At 39.6% G+C, this 10098-nt stretch overlaps 1 long non-coding RNA gene across 1 annotated transcript; it reads right to left on the bottom strand.

Moving 5' to 3' along the window:
• Nucleotides 1-5170: 5170 nt before the first annotated feature.
• On the bottom strand, nt 5171-9788 carry LOC143888423 (uncharacterized). Its single transcript, XR_013254590.1, has 2 exons — nt 9346-9788; nt 5171-6344 (listed from the first exon to the last, which is right to left on the bottom strand). It is a non-coding gene; the product is annotated as an uncharacterized LOC143888423 (long non-coding RNA).
• Between the last annotated feature and the right edge of the window lie 310 nt (nt 9789-10098).

Below are 10098 nucleotides of genomic sequence, written 5' to 3'. Positions count from 1 at the left end.
CATGGGCTTTATATACTAGCCCATTACAATGTGAAATGACTTAACTACCCCTAGTAAGTAAATGACCACTAAAGACACGTGAAAATAAGAAAAGACAACCATGACAACACATGACTAATACTAGCGAAATCAAAATAAAACCAGACATAGAGGATGACGTAAAATGCCAGGGGATGCTCTTGCATCAAACCCCCCTTCTTGAAAGAACTCGTCCTCGAGTTCCCATCAGCCTCGTAGTGGACGGACTCCGTCGGCGTAAAAAATGTAGATGACCCACTCTCTCAAAGAGGGTAGTAATCCATAGAAGTCAGCATGTCCCATGCGTCTCGTCAAAAATGGGTTAGCCCTGCAAATGTGGCGGCATGGAGAGGTAGTAGTCCATATCAAAATAAGCATATGCTGAAAGTGGGAGTGGTGTAGAGGTCTACCATGCCAACCAGCTGTGATCTCACCCAATATCACATCTATGTCGGGTGTATCAGCTATAGGCAACACCATCTCAATGTGAACAACATCTGCCAAGACTTCCTCTGCAACTGGGGTAGTGATAATACCACGTGTGACATCTGCAAGTGTCTACTCCTCATTTGAAACTATGCTCACTAATGTTGCAATGGATTCTATCTCAACATGCTGTCTCGTAACCTCAATATCATCATCATTGCCGACCTCACTATCATGGACAATAAGCTCACCACTAGTATCAACAACAACACTAGTGTCAAGCTCGCCACCATCACTCTCTGTCTCTAAAATGATGGTTCCAACAACCTCTCTCGACTGATCATGTAAATTCTCGGTATCCGTCATAACCTCTCCCTCCCCTTCTTGTTCGCTAGCCTCATCATCGGCCTCTATGGGCGGAGGAGTTGTATGTACATGTCACTCGAGTCTCTGCAACTGCATGGTGAGGGAATCAAGAACATCTTTTCCTTTATGGCGAGCTTCCTGTTCTCAGCGATGTTGCGCCAAGAAATTTTCCCATCTGTCCTTTTGGGCTCTCTCCTCATCACGTCGTCTTTATACTTTGTCGCTATGATTCGTGGACACGTCGGTTTTTTAGTCTAGACCCGTGTCGACACTGACGCAGCTGTGGACACGTATTGACACGCATTCAGACACGTCCACTGAATTTTCCGAGGCTTTTCTCTGCAACTTTTTAATTTACACTGTCTTTTAACTTTTTAATATACTGTGTGCAAGGCTTGTCTGTGTCATTGTACATTTTATTCACTGTAAAATTCTTTTTATCTTTTTACTGTGAATAGCAGAGATATGATGTGATGAGACCAGCTGTCAATACAATTTATTTATTTACTGTGAATGCTACTTTATTTATTTACTGTGAAAAGCATTATAACTTTTTAAATTTTATTTACTGTGAAATACAGATAAGAGGGTTTCTTTTTTCTTTTTCTATTTTATTTTTGTTAAATGTAGACTTATGAGGTGACATATGAGGTGACAGGTTACTGAGACATGAGACAGACAGCCACCACAGAGGTATTTACACTTTCGTGGAGGGATTACCGTCATTAGATTCAATTGGACACTATGTTCAATGATATCAGCACAACCATATTTTGATATTTGCACAGACTATCTTGTCTTCTAGTATTTAAAGACTAGTGAAATCATACAGCACAATCATATTTTGATATTTTCATAGACCATCTTGTCTTTTAGTATTTAAAGAGTTGTGAAAAGGTTATTTACATTTCCCAAAAGCTCTCACAAGACAATTAAAGAAAAAGAGACAGCTGGGTTTGTGGAAATATCAAAATATGGGTGTGCTGAAACCATTTCCCTAGATTTAAAATAGTGGAATATGAGTGCAAAAAACCCTTTTCTATGGTTTGTTTTCTTAGAAGGAAAACCCTCTTTTAGTATCCTTCCTCTTAAATTCATAATTTTAGTGTTGGCAATGATTTTTAATATGTGTATGTAGCCGTGTCCCCGTTTCTACATTTTAAAGGGTTGCCGTGTCCGACACTCCGTGTCCGTGTCCGTGTCGACACGCGACACCCGTGTCCACAAATCATAGTTTGTCGGAGCATAAATCCTCAACAAGCAATCACAGACATGCTCCCATCGGTCAAATGGAGGTTTTCCCAAGTCACGACGCTCTCTTTCTATGAGCACCCCCATAGACTTTGCACTTAGTTTGACAGTCTCTCTGGCACATCGTAATGTCTCATGATGGTTGAAGTCATAGTATCCGTGATACGCATCAAGTGCATCAGTCCAAATCATGCACTTGGTCTAAACACCACCATAGCCATAGATGTGAGGAACAAATGGTGGTGCCATAGATGTAAACGACGACAAGGTTTCTCTCAATGTCTCAATAGTGGCTGCATGGAATAACTCTACATAAGCGAAACCAACTCAACTCAAAACCACACCAATACTGACTGGAATTGGAGTCTTGTCTGGAATTGGAGTTGCTGAAATTTCAATTGGCAGACTGCCTTCTTGGTGCGGAAGTTCAAAATTCACAAGGTTCATCCAGACCTTCTTGTCCTGAAAAGCTTAGTTTGTCAATGACAACCCACGTATCAATCTTCTCGGAGTTCAGCGAGCTTTGTTCAAGGCAATGGAATACAAGCTTGTGATGTTTGAGTTAACAGACTGGTTCGGTAACCACTTAGAATGATTATCAATGCTGTAATGTTCAGGCACAACACTGTTAACACTAACCAATCAAGGTCTTAATCAAAATGAAGAGGCTGAAGGCTAATGGAAGATCCAGTTTGTTGTAGTTCAGTTGTAACTCCAATTAGCAGAAGAAATTCAGATAACTCTGAACTATTGCTAAGGTAGAACTCATCTGAAAGTCACTAAACCAGAGAATTGAACATTCATCGATAGCTATCAGTAAATCAGGAACCACAATGACTTATTGTGGATGCTAGAGTTCTGGTTCTTCAGTAGTCAGAATGTCCAATTATATGTGTCCAAAACTGCTTGTTGCTATACCATATGGCTTCAAATCAGATAATTGGTCATTAGGGTGCTGAAAATAACTTTGCATCTGAATGCTGACTCTGTACTATGCAGGCATTATATTTGATACAATTAGCAGAGGGAAGAGAGTCAAGAGGGACAGCCTTTCTTGGACTCAAACATTACTGTAATCGGGTGGTCTATTCCATTGTCTCCAAATAACAATTGAATACAACAATTGCTTGGAGGTACTATGTTTAAAACTGATAGAATGAGTGCTCAATTCACTGATGGAGACCCAACTAATCAGTCCCTGGCTCAAATAGTCCTGTTATATTCCATGAATAATGGCACAAACAGTCCTTTTATATTCCGAAATAGACGTTGTCACGGGCAGCAATAGGAACCAACAAGCATTCAGCCAATATTTTGTTTCACTGTGCAGAGGCTTCTGATTTCTTTTGAAGAAAATCAAAGTTTAACAGGCATATTCGAATTCCAATTAAACTTCAAAGGACAGCTATTTCCAACTCTTAACTCACTAGGGTTCTTTTCAATTGTATAGAAGGCACTTCCACAAAATTCCAAAGCAGCTCACATACAAAGGTCAGTAACCATGGGCCAACCAAGAGCTCGGTTATAGAAGCAGAATTTTGCTCAAGCCCCAAATTTATTTCCTTCACACTAACCTTCTAAAACGAAAAGCAGCCACATGTAAGCCTCCTCTTTGGAACCAACTAACAAACAGAAGATGTGCAAATAATTAGACATTGTAAGCATGCCATCTAGACAATGCAATCATGTCATGCTAAGAATGTATTTCCTTCTAATCCAGTTCTCTCCTTTGGCAAAGAAGCTTATTGGAAGTAAACAAATAGAGAATTAGGAGGAGTGAATCTGAACTGAAATGATGTGTGCCTTCCGATTTAATACAGACCATGAAAATTCTTATCCAGAAAATTTCTGCTCCTTTTGATATTTCTTGAAGTTCCTGAACAATTGTGTTCAAACTTGCAAAGACCTTCCGAAGATATATATATATATATATATATGCGTTCACAATAGCTTCAAGGAATAGAACCGTGACACACATCTGCTCCCTTCTCTTTTGAATTTAAGTCTAGTAACCATGGTCAATAGCATATTCCAAAAGAATGTAAATGAAGTCTCAACTCCCATTCAGTTTATGCTCATCCCAACCATGCAAAATTCCAAATAACCTTCACAAGACTTTTAAGAAGCACTTGGTAGGCACCTTTCTACTAGCGGTGATAAGGATCCACTTGCTAATCCTTGCGGTCGATTCTAAATTGGAACCAGCAATAGAATTCCTAGGCAGAAATCTCAAGTCAAACATGCAATGGCAATATTATAACAGGCATGAACAATAGCTGCTAAAATTAATTGCAATTCCTTCAAAAACTCAGAAGAGTTCCAAATCTGAGATAAACTTCATCTCATTAGCATCACAAGTAATTCTCCAAAACCGAGAGCAGCATCAACTTGCAAAATTCGTGTAGATTCTATAGCTTAATGAGAAAATTCCACACCAAAATCACCGTTTTAAATTCAGGAATGTGCACAAACAAGAATCCTTCGAATATGACAACATCCACTAGCATAACCGATTTAGCTAAAATCACCAAGCCGTGAAGATCATTCCAGAAGCATACAAGCACAATGACGGCTTTGAATTCAACAAAAAAAAACGACTTCATTTTGATCAACATTTTCTTTAGACACTCTGCAGATCTGCTTTCAAACACTGTAGTTTTAAAGAAAATGCTAGAATGTGACGAGTCTAAACGAATTGCATGCTAAATCAGATGGATTTAGTTCAATTGTTCCAGATCAAAACCGGACATATATACATCTAATATCCTTTGGCTTAATCTGAGTATTTTTCCACCCATTCCTTCTAAATTTAGCAAGGGAACAGAAATGATAAGGGTTTCACTTACAGACTATATGGAGGTTGAGATTCGATGAGAAAAACTCACGGTTCTTGCAGATCTGCAAGTTTTCGACTATGGATCTGTCAATTTTGCCCAAGGATTTCAAAAATTAAGAAACTTCTACAAGCCAGCTCCTAATTTTGACGCAGGGCAAGCGGCGAAAACGACGAAGAAATTTCAGACCCTATCTAGATCCAAATTCTAATGCAAATGTGTGGAAATTTTCATGAAAAGATGACTGATTTGCAAGAAATTTAGGGATTGGAATGTCTAAAATACGAATCGGGAAATTTATTCTCTCAACCAGAAATTCATATGATCTAAGAACTGTAAAGAAGGATAATGCAGAGAAAATTAAATAGAATTCCCAAGATAGGAAAACGAAATTACATACTTTATGTGATCTTGCACTCGACAAGATTTTCCCACGTGAAGGTGCCGGATCTTGCACTCAAAAAGATGAACCGACGATCTGAAGAGAAAATGCACATCACTCCATGATGGTGCAAATCTCTAATGGATGAAACCTCCATCTCTTCTCTTGGAACACCTCCAAGCCCCCTACAAGCTCCAAACTCTCCAAAAATTACATTTTCAAAAACTATCTAAAACTCTACCCAAGCCCCCTATTTATAAACATTTCAGCCCCTTTAAGTGACCCACACATTAGTGATCCACACACTTATACATATGCCTCGCTCACACATTTTCACTTGTAAATACAAAATTAAACACATCTGCCATCACCAAACCACATCACAACTTACATGTCCAAGCCAAATTATAGGTTCTTCATCTCTAAAGTCTAAACCATGCTAGCCAAATCCTGGCCCTTGATCAACGATCACGAGACATCAAGGCTTGACCCAATCTACATCATACTCCCCCTCTTAAAAAGAGCTTGCCCTCAAGCTCGGAACTTCCTTAACATAAGGGAGCAAGGGAGCTGGGAAGAGCCACTTCTTTCTTGCTTGATAGAGATGGCTTCCATTCACCAGCGCAGACTACAAGTGCTCTCCGAACCATGCTGGATAGTCACCCATCACACGGCTCTCCAAATGCCACATTAAATCACACACACTTGACAGAGCCCAGCAGTTTGCAGCCATATGATTTTCTCATACTCTCATTTTTTATATTGGAGTGGCAGCATTTTGATCACACCTTTTGAACCAATATCATGAGAACTGAGCATAACATTCTGTCTCCATAACCACTGATTGATGCCCCAAAATTCAGCACCTGTACTTGGTCTTACATCAGACTCCTCAAATATTGAAGTCTCAGTAAAAATCTCTAGCACTTCCAAGAATTTGTGGAAGGAGGTATGTCAGGTGAACTCACTGAAGTCACCCTGTTGCCCAACATTTGCTGCAGAACATGGATTTCTCTGCCTCTTCATCTTAAGACCGTTGTCAACATATGGTTGGGACAAAGTATTATCTGCAACAAGCAGAGCACTTGTTTCAAAAAGAGAGCAGAGACTACAACAAGCTATTATTCCATAAGTGGTTTTATTCATTAGGGCAAAGTGGCAGGGCTTGGCAAGCAAGGAGAACATTTAATGACAGGAATTGGAACAGATCTTGGTTGTCCCTATAAGAGTGCTCGGGGTTCCTTTTTACTACAGAGGATGCGTTGGAGTGCTGGTCGGTTCATTCAATGATAGCCCCTGCAAATTCAATAAGCTAAATGGTATGCAGATGGCAGCAATGTGGTGATCTTTTAAGCAGACCTTTGAAACAATAAGATGTAATGGAGTGCAACTATTGCTTGAAACTGATTTGAGCATGATAATTGTGGCAAGTCTGAGCAAACCAATGGAAGTTCTTGGTCACTTTGCAAGGACTCAATGGTTGGGTGGACAAGAGAAACTATATGACAGAGTTTCCTACAACTGAGATTCTGTCAACCAATGAAGTAGCATACATCAGCCAATGACCATCAATTATAAGAGCCCGAATGGAATTTTCAACTGACAAGCAGACCAACGAATGATGGAATTAACCTCTGGACAGCTAGTTTTAGAGCCGAACAACCACACTTCCACACACCACTAAGCTCCTTTCAAGTACCTCTATACATTGGTAGCTCAAACAACCTCTTGCACATGACGTTTCTGATCTTTCTGGTCTAAACAACATCACCAAAAGTCTTTTCTTTAAATCAACTTAAAACCGCATCATCAATGAATTTTGAGTCTCTGGAATTGAAACAGACTTCAATTGTAAATGTCTTGATATGGCTCTTCTTATAGGAGAAACTCAAAGCCGAGAATTAGCTGGAATATGAAGCAGATAGGTTGCTGTCCTTCACCCAAGCAGATAGGATGTCTTGATATGGCTCTTCTTATGCTTCATCCAAACCATGCAAAACTCCAAATAGCTTTCACAAGACTTTTAACAAGCACTTGGTAGGCAGCTTTCAAACTTTAAGTCCATAAATCCAAATAACACATAATTTGACCCATGCAAATTAGAGGCAAAGCAATTTGGAAATCAACACCTCATGCAAATAAGACAAGCTCCAGCAACTTTAATGAAGTCCTAATCGAGACAATATCAAGCTGCATATAGTATTTCTGTGATAGAACAGATGGCTTGACCCACTATCATTCTCATGGCTGCGGAATTGTCACGAGGACATGAATTCGAAGTCGCAACTGCTCCAATTACTCGTGGGTGAGAAGGCTCAAATTTTGACTCGAATTTTGCTTCCAATCTATATCGGTCTGGCAAGTGTAGATCGGTATATATCTTGTAATTTGCTTTCCGATTGGTTGAATGAAACTAGATATGCGTTCCCAAAACAGAAACTGGATGTTCTGTAACCAGAACTTTTAAAACAGTGAATTTGCTATTGTGAGAACCTGCTGCAAGCAAAAACAAAGAAAAACAACATGTTGCTGGAAATGCAGGACCGGCAAGAAGATCAGAATCTCTTGCAAAATTGGCTTTGATACCATTTTGAAGCAGGGCAAGCGGCGAAAACGACGAAGAAATTTCAGATCCTATCTAGATCCAAATTCTAATGCAAATGTGTGGAAATTTTCATGAAAGTGGGCTGATTTGCAAGAAATTTAGGGATTGGAATGTCTAAAATACGGATTGGGAAATTTATTCTCTCAAAGAGAAATTCATATGATCTAAGAACTATAAAGAAGGATCATGGAGAGAAAATTGGATAGAATTCCCAAGATAGGAAAAAGATATTACATACTTCATGTGATCTTGCACTCGACAAGATTTTCCCACGTGAAGGTGCCGGATCTTGCACTCAAAAAGATGAACCTACGATCCGAAGAGAAAATGCACATCACTCACTCCATGATAGTGCAAATCTCTAACGCATGAAACCTCTAGCTCTTCTCTTGGAACACCTCCAAGCCCCCTACAAGCTCCGAACTCTCCAAAAATTACATTTTCAAAAATTATCTAAAACTCTACCCAAGCCCCCTATTTATAGACATTTCAGCCCCTTTAAGTGGCCCACACATTAGTGATCCACACACTTATACATATGCCTCGCTCACACATTTTCACATGTAAATACATAATTAAACACATCCGTCATCACCAAACCACATCACAACTTACATGTCCAAGCCAAATTATAGGTTCTTCATCTCTAAACCATGCTAGCCAACTCCTGGCCCTTGATAAACGATCACGAGACATCAAGGCTTGACCCAATCTACATTTGACGCAGGGCAAGTCGGCAGAAGTATGTTGCTCGTAGATAATGTTCGGTTTCAAGATATCATTTAATGAAGTAGGTTAAGTCTGTAGGAGCATAGAATGTAAAGGCTGCCAAAGTCATCAGCTGACTGAAATTAACATGCAGCCCCCAATGCATATCCAACTTAGAATTTGGCCAACATTCACAGGCAACACCGAGATTTGAACAAATGTGTCTTCATTGGGACAAATGAACAAATAGTTGGTCGGTCATCCCCATCTACCCATTAACTCTTCAAATTTTTTTAGTCAAGATAATATTCATTTCTATCTTCAACCTTTGCATGCGAAATTGAGAAAGGCACCCATGAGAAATTGAGGAAGGCACATCCGTTGGATACAAGGCAAAACAATTCTACAAGAGGGTGGGATTGATAGCATTAAGAGGTGCTAATCTTAGCTGGTTTAGGAATAACCCAACCTTAGTTGTTGTGTTGACCAGAGACACCCAGAAGCTTAGCAAAAATAATACCTTCCAATAACTCTCCTATAAGAGTCCAATTACAGCCTCAATAATGTTTCACCATTACTTGCCGATTTGTGTGATTCACATTACAGTAAGTTAGCCTCTGTCAATAGGTCTCCGTTGTACGGAAATTTCTCCATTCTAAGCCAAATGAAATACGTAACAGCAGGGGAAGATTAGGGAACTTACAGAGAGAATAATCCAAAGAAAAAAATTCAGGAGGACATTCTTGATTTTCTACCTTCTAGAAAATAATGCAATCTCGATCAGATATGGCATTCGAGCTTCTTCCTTGATCCAAAGTTGAGCTGGGCGAAGGGACGCCAAGCTCTACGCAGCAAATGATGAAAACCCTTGCAAGCTACAAGGTTAAAATAAGGAACTAGGAAAAAAAGCTTGAATCACAAGCTTGGTTAACTTCCTTGCTCATCCAAATTCAATAACAAGGTAATGAAACCCTAAATCTTCAACGAAAGTTATCCCAAAAGTTCCCCTGTTTGGATGTGGGACTTACGTTGGGGCGCGAAGGGGAAGGTAAGAAGTCAAGGAGGCTTTAGCTGGAATGGGAGTCAAAGAGAAGAAACGTTGCATTATTAACTGTGTTGTTTGGTTGTCCAGTCAATGCCTGGGAGCTTGGGGAGAAATGACATCTTTTTGTCATTTGGCTGCAGGAATATGCTGACTTTTGCGGAAAGTTGAAAATAGCCATTTGGTTGTTGGAAAAGTTGCAGGAGAATTTGTCACAATTGCCGCCCTACAAATTAAAAAAAATGGACGGATGTAAAATAAAAAAATGGACAGTTGTAAACACACTACAAACCACTTACCCATTAGCTTGTAAAAATGGTCGGTTGTAAATGCACGATGCGAAATCAAATTGGATAATTACTGTGTTAATATTCGACGATGGCCATACGATGGGAAGCCATTATCAAATTATGGCAGGCCCACTGTGAACGGTTGGATTAATCCCTGTAAATTTGAATAAGTTCAT

This window comes from Tasmannia lanceolata, unplaced genomic scaffold (genome assembly GCF_043159265.1).
Source record: "Tasmannia lanceolata isolate RefF3 unplaced genomic scaffold, GAP_Taslan_0.1 ptg000012l, whole genome shotgun sequence".
Lineage (NCBI taxonomy): Eukaryota > Viridiplantae > Streptophyta > Magnoliopsida > Canellales > Winteraceae > Tasmannia > Tasmannia lanceolata.
Note: the sequence above shows the minus strand (reverse complement) of the source record. Positions and strands in the feature narration are given on the sequence as shown.